The sequence below is a fragment of the Crotalus tigris genome, unplaced genomic scaffold (assembly GCF_016545835.1).
Source record: "Crotalus tigris isolate CLP2741 ecotype Arizona unplaced genomic scaffold, ASM1654583v1 scf7180000018282.538533, whole genome shotgun sequence".
In the NCBI taxonomy this organism is placed as follows: domain Eukaryota; kingdom Metazoa; phylum Chordata; class Lepidosauria; order Squamata; family Viperidae; genus Crotalus; species Crotalus tigris.
Genome location: NW_024096923.1, coordinates 506,283 through 518,205, shown reverse-complemented (window position 1 = coordinate 518,205; position 11,923 = coordinate 506,283). Strand labels below are relative to the sequence as shown.

The 11,923-nt window shown below is 39.3% G+C and overlaps 1 long non-coding RNA gene across 1 annotated transcript; it reads left to right on the top strand.

The window, feature by feature from the left end:
* Positions 1–814: 814 nt before the first annotated feature.
* Positions 815–10,275, top strand: LOC120310742. The gene is made up of 3 exons (XR_005557447.1): positions 815–1,064; positions 6,986–7,091; positions 8,556–10,275. It is a non-coding gene; the product is annotated as an uncharacterized LOC120310742 (long non-coding RNA).
* The last annotated feature ends 1,648 nt before the right edge of the window (positions 10,276–11,923 follow it).

Genomic DNA, 11,923 nt, shown 5'->3' with positions numbered 1-11,923 from the left:
ACTTAGGAGAGTTGATGTGTAGCATACATATTACATCTGTATCTGTTTTCTAAGCAGGCTGAGATTTGCCAGTGATCTCTGGCACAATTAGACTACCTGAGAGATTCAAGGGGAGAGGTCTCCATTCTGACATCTGTCAACACCAGGAAAATCAGGAGACTCAGGCAGTTCAAAAGTATAAAGATTTATTGTAAGCTTAAGCTCTCTACAAGAATCTGAACTACTAACAGTCAAGGGAAATTAGCAGGAATTAAGAATAGAAAGGAATTCAAAGTTGGCTGGATTTAGATCTCTTGTGGGCACAAAAGGACTCTTGGCTACTGAGGCTTTTGACTCCCTGAGGCTCAGCCTGGTCATCTCCTACAATGTCAACTCATTTCATCCACAATTAGCCCCCAATGAAATACTGTTGATCAGCAGACTAATAATTCTAATGACAACCTTGAGGGAACTTATATGCAGTTGGCACCATTACCTCAGCAGGCCTTCAGGGTCATGGAAAGTTCCCCGGGAAACACCCAATATTCCTAAGATGCCACCCAATGTCCTTGGGAGGTTTCCAAGGGAGGCGGTTTGCTATTTCTGAGCTTCTTTGTCTTATCTAGAGTCTGCCAGCATGTCTGGGTGGAGCATGCCATCTCTTCCAGGTGATTAAGTAAACAACTTAGCAAACATATAAATATGAATGTCAAAGAGTGTTCAGAGTTCCCTTCCTCTTGAAGGGGTCCATCTTTATTCAGCTGAATAAATGCGTAAAGCTTGTCAAAACAAATACCAGGACTCTGTCTTCATTTCTACCAAGCCACACCTGAAACCAGCATTACAACACAGTCTGCTAAATGAAATGAAGAACTTAAAGAGAAATAGGTAGAAGACAGGGAAAGGGTAACAAAGAACTTGTTGGAGATTTCATGGTATGGGAATATGGATGATGAAGTGAAATAAATTAATGAGTGAGGAAGAAGGAAGCAGAATTGTGCAGAAAAGCAAAAGGAAGCACTTGAAATTCAGGAATAAGGAAAATGTGGAAAAAAGAAGTTGCCATTTTCACATGGTTTTCTAAGGTATTTGAAATTTAATGTGTGATGATATTGTTATAATTGAATTATAACACTATTTACAATGGGTATCTAGCACTCACAGTACTTTATTCTGGATACAGTATTTTCCGGCGTATAAGATGACTGGGCATATAAGACAACCCCCTACTTCGGAGCTGATTTGAATGCTTTAGAAAGTCGTCTTATACGCCGGAAAATACGGTAATTGGTGTGCAGTAATATTTAACATTTTGGTATTCAAGTTGCAATTTTGGATCATTAGTGATTTTTTTTTATTGAGACCTAATAAAACTGAAACAGGAAAAACCCAATAAAATTTTTATTTTAAAAAAACAGAGTAACTTTTCTCATCTATCAAACCCATTCAATTTTTGTTCAAAATTTGTTTTCAGATTCAAATGTTAAACTGTAAATTCAAAAGGTTTTTTAAAAACTTTTATTAACTGACTGTGAAAAGCCAGCAGAAAGATAATGAACAGTGCATAAAGTTATGTAGATAGAAATATTTTTTTAAGCCTTTGCCGTTAATAATTGCTTTATTCTTAACTCAGATACTCAACCAGCCACATGCTTAAAAAGCTAGTCAGAAGTCTCTCTGCTGGTGGTCTGGAAAGCTCCAGCTTGAGATGAACTCCCTTTCCACATCATTTAGCGGACAAAGAAAATAATATTTGAGAGGAAAAGAAATCAGTGCTCGGGAAGAAATATTTATCCATTAGATCTCCACCTGGTGAGAACTGAGGCTAAACTCCCCAAGAGCTAAACAGATTATGTTCCGAAAAAAAAACAACTGGTTCCCACTCATGAATTCCCACTGATATTCTGCTGGGATGCTTCTAAAGGAAAAGATGAGGTGGATTTGGATGGCTGTTATTCAGACATAATATTCACGCATCTTCAATAGCACAGATGATGCACTGATTTAAAGTACACATTCATGCCTTTCAGATTTATACGGAAACAGTTTTGAGGTCTCAAATGTCTGTAATTCTCAAGGACATTCCTTACAATCTCTTAGAAATGATGGGGCCATCCATCTGATTTGCCCTTATGCAAATAGGTTTCTTGGGGGAAATGTTACAGGGACAACCAACACAATAAACCTCTGTCATATTTCAGTTTTTGTTCTCATCACTGAAACAATAATTGATGTAGACTTTTGCTAGGGTACATTTTCCCTCCTCCTTCATTGCTTGGGTACCTATAGTGTTATTGGGATATATGATCAGCTTTTAAATTGGGAAGGGGCTCACAGATGAAAATAAGATGAATTTATAATTACTCATTGAACATACTTATGGCAGGGACAGAAGGAGGGGAGCGAGGGAGATTCAATCATCAATTTCCTAGTGTCATGCCTCTGTTCTGCATGGTTTTTATTTTTATTTTTTTTAATAATATTTTATTAATTCTCTCATTTTACAATTGAGTATTTAAAAAGCAACATGATGACTGGGTTATTCAATAGTGCAATAGCATACATAAGTCTCTAGTATAAATATCATGTTACAACATCAGATATTTCCTCTCCTTTTCCCTTAATATCTACTATCTCATATTGGGCTAATACAGTTCTTATTATTATCAACTAAATAAAAACATCTTTGTTACAATTATCAATATTTTTTAGCTTATACATATCTTAATTGTGTTTGCATTTGATCCTTATATACAATCAATGTCCTGTTATTGCTTTTTTCCCCAAGCTTTAATTTCCCATCAATATTCAAATTAACATATGTTATTTATAATTTCCAAGTATTTTATATTTAGGTGACCAAAGTTTCCCTTATCTCAAGTACTTCCTTTTTCCCTTTTCATAACAAAGTCTAATATTCTAAATACACATCTTATCTATTTGATTATAGTCTTATTCTGTTTTCTAAATGTTATCTATTTTTCACCATATTAAACCATCTAATAAATAATACAGTATCCCCTCTAATAAGTTGAAACCATTCTAGGTGTTGCCTGGGTTAACCAATAATTCAGTAATATACATTTATTTTTTTTAGTTTAGGTCTAATATTGGAAGCTCAAATACTCCCTCTTTTTTTCTGGTAATATCTGTTATCTCATATTGGGCAAATAGAATTATTATTTTCAACTAAGTAAAAACATTCTTATTACATTTATCAATACTTTTTAGCCTATGCACACTGGTATTTATGATTTCCAAATATTTTATGATAGGTGACCAAAGTTTCCCTTATCTCAACTTCTCCCTTTTTCCCTTTTCATACCAAAATCTAATAGTCTTGTTACACATCTTATCTATTCAGTTATAATATTACTCTATTTTCTAAAAGTTATCTATTTCCACCATATTCAACCCTCTAATTAGTAATATAATATCCCCTCTAATAAATCAAAGCCATTATTTTCTTCAGCCTTACTCTGGCTTTCTTCCTTTGCTAGCTAACCTTTCATGTCAGTGCCTTTGAATCATCAAATAGTTCTCCCTCTATTATTATATATATTATTTGGAATAAGAAAGACCATTTGGTTGGGGTTTTTTTTGGAAGAATGAGCCCATTTGTATTAGTTAAATTGCCTCCCTATTATTCCAATTTCCCGCAATTGTCCTGATACGTTCCATTCAGTCTGTTCTTCCTTTTCCTCAAATTTCTTCTGATTTTTGTAAAAAGTTTTTCCAGTTTCAATGTTGTCACTCCCTTTTCTGATTTTTCCATTGGCTTGGTCTGTTGAAAGGATGGTTTTGTGTATTGATTTCAACATGGAAAGGATTTTTTTCCTGGTCTTCATCCATATTCTCTTGATAGTATGTTAAATTAAAGACTTTAGAATCAAATGTTAAAAATAGTTTTTTGTCTTTTGTAATTGGGCATGGGACATCTGTTTCACATTTTATAAGTGGTCTTTATAGTAGAAATTATTTTTCAAGTAAGAGTTTATAGTTCAAGGTGTTCCATCATCTCATATAATAACATATGTTTCTCATGTAAAGAAATAGGAAAGCAATTCCCCAAGTATAGCTCTGAAAGTCAGTTACATTCATAGTTCAAGCAGGCCAGATATGCTGCCCAGAAGTCCCTTCTTTACAGCTGGGTTTTTCACAGGTGGTAACTGTCAAGGTCAAAGAAATTTTATCTGAAGTCTGGGCTTCAAGCCAAGTCTCTTTTAGGCAATAACAAATTGTAATATCATACTTTGCCACAAGATGTCACCAATGCCATTTTAAGCTTTTTAAGTCCAAAATTTTAAGTCCAAACTTTTTAAGTCCAAGTCTTATTTTTTAAAAAAAATAAAAAACAAATGCATCCAATGAGAAAAGGAACACTTTTAGTCCCCAAGTTTCAAAAGAATATACATCCAATTAGAATAAAATTGTTCTTATATTGCTATGCTTCCCCTGGGTAGTTAGTCGCCACTTTTCTTAGAGGCTGGGGTAAAAATTCCCTTCCCTCTATCCTCACAGGGGAAAAATCCTTTGGGCAGTTTTTACAGGAAAAAATATTTAAAATCTTAAAGAGAGGGTCAGGTCTTACCCAGTTTCATCTACATTGCTTTAAAGTTGCTGGGTGGTGCTTTTGACTTCAGCTATCAGCAGCTTAGTGACTGGCCATAGTGGTATGGCCAGTCTTTCCCCCACAGTTTGGAGGGCTTCCTCGGATCAAATGGAAGGGCTGCCTCCCTCCCGCAATCAAACGGGGGTCCCCTCCTTGCTCATCATCCCTACAGGGCAACTTCCGACCCTTTCCAGGGTCCCCTAGCAGAACAAATTCAAACGCGAAAGACGGAGCTCATCTTCCTGCGTCCGCAGCTGCACGATGGTATAGCCAGAAGTCCGTGCATGGTTTTTATTTTGTGTTACATGTTCCCAGTCATTATGGTCGATGATTAAAGTTATGTTTAAACAGGCCATTAAGGCAGGCCATGGTCTGGTGCAATAGATATATGAATTGAATCAGAAGCTCATATACTTGTGCACAAAATTGTGTTACATCTTTCTGTGAAATCTTCTAAGTACCTTAGCATGAAACTTAGTAAGGGAATTTAATTCCTAAAGCTGGGGATGTTTCCTACAACCCCGGGATACTTTTAAAAAACAAAGAGGCAGTAAATACCGTAAATCCATCTTCACCAGAACTAGTGTCTTCCAGAAATATTGGAACTACAACCCCCAGAAGCCCCATCCTGCATAGCTAAAGATGTACTGAGAAGTTACAACAGGGGTGTCAAACTGCCGGCCCATGGGCCAGACATGTCATCCAGAAGCCGCACCCACCCCATTTCCAGCAATGGCAAAACCATCCCAATACGTTGTGCGATGTCACGTGATGTCACAAGTGTGACATGTCTGAGTTACAACATCTGGAGACATGCTATTGTTACTTAATAGTTTTCATTGTGTTTGTTTGCATTTACTGCTCAGAGATTTCAAGCTGTTGTGCTTTTAGTATCATTTTCAGTGGAGCCTGCAGAATTTTTGTCTGAATACAAGGCATAGAATATCATCATCACTATTTTTAAGGTTTTGGTTACTCCTGGTCCAATGTCTGAATCCTTCACCCAGTAAAGCAGAGAGTTAACTCTATCCCTGATGCTGATCCTAAATCTAACACTAATCCTTATCTTAGACTGATTCCTCCCCAAGCAGACTACCTGTGAGTATGTAAAGCAAAATGAGTTAAGATTGTAGGAATGTAAGCTACTTAATGCCTTGGATCTTTGGTTGCAAGAATTCTCTTCTTCACCCAAACATTTCTGTAGTTTTGTCATCAAATATGATCCCATTCCATATCTAAGCACCATCGCTGATATGAACAATCCAAGCCGTGTTGCAGCTTCCAGTTCTGCATGCATTCCCAAGACTGGAAGAATGTATCTAAACAAAGTCATGGTGAAAATTTGCAACTTGAAAGAGTTTCAATAAACCCAGCCAGCTTTCTATCCCTTTTTTAATTTCTGGAAAGTAGATGACAACAGTGAAGGTAAAAGCTTATATCAGTCCTCAGCATCATAAGGAGCCATCACACTACCTAAAGCATAGATGACTGCTAGGGTCCACAACTTAAGTGGTAGAACTGGGGAAGATGATGGTGTCATGGTTCTGACAGACAGAGACAAATAAAGCAGAAGTCTGAAGCTTGGAAATTCCACAAAAAATATCTTTATTGATACAAAGTATCGGCACATCAAAAGTGAAACCAAGTCTGAATAGACACATAACAATCCCCAATACAAAGTTAAGAAATCCCCTCCCCCTAAAGCTATGCAAGCTACTACGTTCCCCAATACATCTTCTTGGTGGGCTTTTCACGAAACGCCCAGCCTGAAGTCCCAGGAACAGTCGATGACCTTGGTTCCCACGGGAGAAAATCTGTTTAGTCCAGCGAAGCACCTGGCAAACCCCCCTCCTTCTGTGTTATGAGTCAATCAAAATGAGTAGGGAAAATGGCTGCAGCCATGCTCATTTTCAAAGTTGACAGATGGATTGCCAACAAGCAGAAATAGAAACATGAAATCAGGTATACTCAAGGCTTGGAAAACTGCCACCTAAGATGACATTTTAAACTTAGGAAAAAACATTTTGGTAGACTTTGTCTGGGATCAGAAGATAAGCCTGGCTGGGCCTGGAAGTTGGCAGGTCCCTGCTTTGGAGATCTCACACAGAGCCTGCCCCTTGAATTTAGGACATGATCCGAGTTAAAAGAGTAACTCTCTCTAGGTTTATATCTTGAACAGAACCCCCAACTGTTTTTTTTTTAAAAAATGCTTTTTGTTTTCTGGTTTTGTTTGTTTACTTTGAGATGCTAGTAGATTTCTCCCCTCTCTCCTGCCAATGTATCATTGATGAAGAAATTTAGCAAACTTTCCAGCCCTATAGAGGTTGTGCTATATGGATGACTTTGAATTGAAAGGAATATTAAGTCCTGACTCACTTGCCTGTCCCTTTTCAGAGCGGCAATTGATGATGACCTAGATGGGAAGGGAAAGAATGGCAAGGAGCCAGCAATCTCAACTCCGAAACCATCCACCCCTGAACTGTGTGCTGAGGAGTAGACTGTGAGGGCAACGTTTCTTAGGCCATCATACTTTCCTCTCATCTAAAGGCCAATCTTTTTCTATATGTACAAGGGGGGCAGTAGGGTAGTGTTTCTCAACCTTGGCAACTTTAAGATAGGTGGACTTCAACTCCCACAATCCCCCAGCCATCCATGCTTCACCAGGGCATCTCAATCTGTGGATGAAAAGAACCTCTCCCTCAGGAGGCAGTCTGGGTGTGGGGCATGAGGCCCTGTTCACAAGGGGTGTTTCCAACCATTTCCTAAGGCTCAGCCATAAAATCTATTTGGTTGACAGCCAAAGAGGGCATTTTTTGAGATAGAGCCCAAGCTGAGACATTCCCTCCCAAGGAAATGCATCAAACCTCAAATATCTATGGAGCAGATTCTCAATCATCCAGGTCCTGGTTGCCCCAAAAGGTGCTTTTTCCAAAAGGCACAAGAAATACATATACAAACACATGGCACAACACTGGATAACCAACTCATCAGGGCAAGATTCAGCAGTCCATCTGGATCTGAAAGACAAAGTTCACTCTTTGAAGACAGCATAGTTCATATTCTGGACAGAGAGGTCCAGAGGGGTCTGAAAGAGGAGTCAAATAGGCTATCTATATTAAAATTGAACAGCCCTCCCTCAACAGAGTGGGAGGGACACAACACCACTGATCTCCTGTCTACAACCCAGTCCTTTCAGCAGTCCCAAGAAGGTACCACACCTGTTTATGCTCTCATTCAGGTGACTCTGAAGATACAGATAAACCACTGAGTGGCCTCAGGACTCTCAGAAAGCTAAGAACCAACCCTTAGAGCAGGGGTCTTCAAACTTGGCCCTTTTATGACTTGTGGACTTCAACTCCCAGGATTCCTCAGCCAGCATGCCTGGGAGTTGGTCCACAAGTCATAAAAGGGCCAAGTTTGAAGACCCTGCCTTAGAGTGTTAAGGACCTGATGACTGCAAAGAATATAAGACCTTCTATTCCCCACCGTTAGTTAGAACTAAGGAAGATTTTTGGATGAGAAGCAAAATGTTTTTTAAAAAACCAAGAAAGTCCAGTTTCCTTTTGGAAAAAGCAGTTTTGGGTGAAGCCTCAAATCTTTCAGTAGTAAAATAGAAATTCAAAAGTCATATATATTAGATTGCTTTCTTGAGAAGTGTTACTAAGTCCCTGATAGTTGACAATCTGCTGTTGTTTGGTATAATTTGTTATTCCTCCAACAGGCTTTCATTTAAAATGATCCCAGTGCTGCTGTTTTTTTTTTTTTTTAGTGTGATCTGGGTTTATTGCACTTTAATTGCTAATGTTATGTTAGCCATGAAAAAAAAATGTCCTGGGCTTACACATAACACTAGGGTACAATTTGTTTTGCCTGGGTGTCTGCGTGTGTGCATGGGCATGTTATTTGAACATCTGAATCCATTCCAGATAATAAATCATTCTTTTTTTTTTTTTGGCAACTATAGGTTGGTTTATGGATCCAGAAGAGAAAATAAATCAAGAATCGACTGCAAGACTGACAATGACTTAGCAGGATTAAAACAAGTCCTTGCATAGAATTATGTGCACGGAGTTTAACATGGCTTATAGCTATTTATATAATTAAATAATAACCATATAATTTGCTTTAGCAGATCAGAGAAGCATTCTAATGTTTAGATTAATACTCAGAATAAAGATGTCCTTCTGTGTGAGGATATGACACGAATATCCGTGTTCAGAGATCCAAGTTCTGCTTGGATAACTGCTGCTGGATAAACTGTCCAGATGTGGACAAGCTTTCAAATTTTTGCTCAATACCAAGGAGATAATGTCTGATCATTCTCTGCATAAAAAGACTTTGCAAATGCTCCTGTCATTCAAAGTTGCACAAAGAAAATATAATTTGTGAGTATTTGTTTGCAGCCCAGGCAGATGGAGGGACAGCAGGTAGATAAATACAGCTATTCTCTCCCATGAATGCCTTCAAAAGAAAGGTCACAGATAAGGCAGTAAGTAAAGTGAATGGAGATTAGGAAGAACATCTGTTTATTTAGGATAGTGAGGGGGGGAAATATTCATTTCTTTTCAAATAGATTTCAGTTTGCTGTCTTATCAATAGGCATCTGCCTGCTTCTGAATCTTGAGCAATCCTGAGTATTAATCTTTTCACTGGTTTAAAAAAAAACACACAGAGATGGGAAAGAACTGTACCAATGTTCTCCAGGGATACCTTGTCTCTGTTTCTGTAATTTGCGGGATAAGCATGCATCTTATGATAGTTGCCCAGAGTCCCTGCTGTGAGATGGATGGCTCTATAACTCGAATAAATACATACATTTCAGATAACAGGGTTCAGGAGAAGAGCCTTTCCTGCTGTGGCCCCCGCCTTTTGGAATATTTTCCCCTCCGAGATGAGGTCAGCCCCCGCACTCCTGGCTTTTCTGAAAAGCCTTAAAACCTGGCTCTGCTTTAATTATTTAATTACTATTTAACAAATAATAAACAGCTATGTACACATTAGGCACTGACCAACTGAATGTTTAGTATTGAAAAATGGAAAGCTATATACAAATTGTGCTGCTGAGTGTTCCTTTCTCCCTATTTCCTAATACAGATGGAAAAAGAAGTAAAATGAATCTATTGTGGCATGGCTGGTTGGGGAATTCTGGGAGTTGAAATCCACACGTTTTAAAGTTGCTCAGGTTGAGAAACACTGCATTATGGGTTTGATGGAAGTGTGCTACAGCAATCCACCCAAATGAACCATTGTTGCAGCACCTTTAGGCATTAGTGAATCAGGCCTATCGGCATCTACAGGGGGAAAGAATGGGAAGCAAATTGTGTAGAGACATGTTTTATGTACACACATTAGACATCGTAGTTCATCATATAAATGCATCACTTAACCACTGGCATGACATGTATATCATGTTGGCATTATTGTGGTTTGTAATGAACATCTAGCATCTCTCATTCTATACGGTGTTTAAAACTTTGTTTAGAGAAGTAAGTAAACAGAGAGAGGGGGAAAATCATCTTTCAATTTTGTGGTGGTGGTATTCTGTTTCAAATATATGTAATATTACGTATATTTATGAGCTGTGCCTAATGGGGCGAGCTCCCATTCCTTGCCCCAGCTCCTGCCCACCTAGCAGTTTGAAAGCATGCAAATGCGTGTAGATTAATAGGTACCACTTCAGTGGGAAGGTCACAGTGTTCCATGCACCTTTTTTACAATGAAAAGGAGGACACAAATAAATTAAAGAAAAAAATATTGTAAATAAAAGAAATATTTTATTCATTGAAACAATAATACAGAATACACTATAATATGATAAATGCATAATAAAAACATTTGTAACAATAACATTTTATATTATAATTATGCTTACATGCTGCGCCCCCGCCCACAGCCGACCCGCCAGCACTGCTGCTCCGCAAGGTCCCGTGGCTCCCAAAGCACCAGCTGTGCCGGCTCCAGCCCGGGGGGCAGCCCGCCATCAACACACCACACCTGCAGCCGCCCCGCCAGCACCACCTCCCACCCTGTGCAGCCCCGTGGCTCCCACAGCACGGGGGGCACGGGGGGCAGCCGGCCACTGCCGCCTCTCACACTCCCGCCCATAGCAGCCCCGCCGCCCCTGCCTCTTGCGCCTGCAGCCATTATTGCTCTAGCAGGGCCGAAGATCAAGAGAAAGTTACTGTGGCATCACCGCTCCAGTCTCCTCCATGTATCTTTGGGACTAACTAGGAGATGGTGTAGTTGGGTAGCAGGGAGGGGTGCAAAGTTCCTGCCAATTCGCCTTCGCTGCAGACAACTTACATATGCAAAGTTTGCTGGCCAGGTGTTTTGGTGTGCTCAGCAGCAATTCCTATTCGCTTTCAAAAGCCAATAGGGGAAGTAGCACAGCTCATGCAAAAGTTGAAAAAAAACCATCAAAAAAAGGTGCCGGAACGCCGTTCTGAGTGTTCTATGAGAGAGAAAAAAAGCCCTGCAGATTAGTCTTCAAATATCAAAAAGGAGGACATGTAGGAGGACACTTTTCGAGGGAGGACAGAACTCACAAAAGGAGGGCTGTCCTCCCTAAAGGAGGACGGTTGGTCACCTTACCTTTGTCATATAGCCATGCTGGGCACATGACCAGGGAAATTGTCTTCAGACAACGCTGGGTCCCTCAGCCAAGAAACAGAGATGAGCACTGTTCCATAGAGTTTGATATGACTGACAGGGAAAACTTTACCTTTTTAATATTACATCGTTATTCTAAACAGTGTCGTTCTGATAAAGCATTGGAATGGAGCTGGCCAGCTCCACCTCTCTTAAACCCCTGTCTCTCAATCAATTGTGGGACCATCTTCTCTTTGTGTAAAGGAAAGCTCAAAGAGAGAGTTTGAGAGGCATCTCTCAGGGTTGGGAGAGCTACACCTCTTACTGTACACATGGAAAACTCTCATTAACTTTCACTGGATGTTTATCTGGTTGTGCAGTTGCACTGCTGGTTGACCTCCTCTACCTGACCTTATAGTACCTCCCATTTTCTTTCAGTATGTGGAAGGTGTATATTAGCCTGGAAAGGGCATGAATATATTAGACCTGTAAGAATCCTCCCTGATGTGATTCAAACTGGAGATCAGAGAATGTCAAGAAGGCATGATTTGATTTGAGTCTGCAATTCAAGGTTCAAGCACAGTTTATTTGATCTGAGCCACTTCAAGATTCAATTTGGGGGGGAAAAAAGTTCATCTATAGGCTATAATTGCGAGGCCTCAAAATGCCTGCAGCTGTTTCAACTTTGGGTAGAATGGAAATAAAAATAACAGAGAAAGTAGACTCTTAAAAGAGCATTAACCT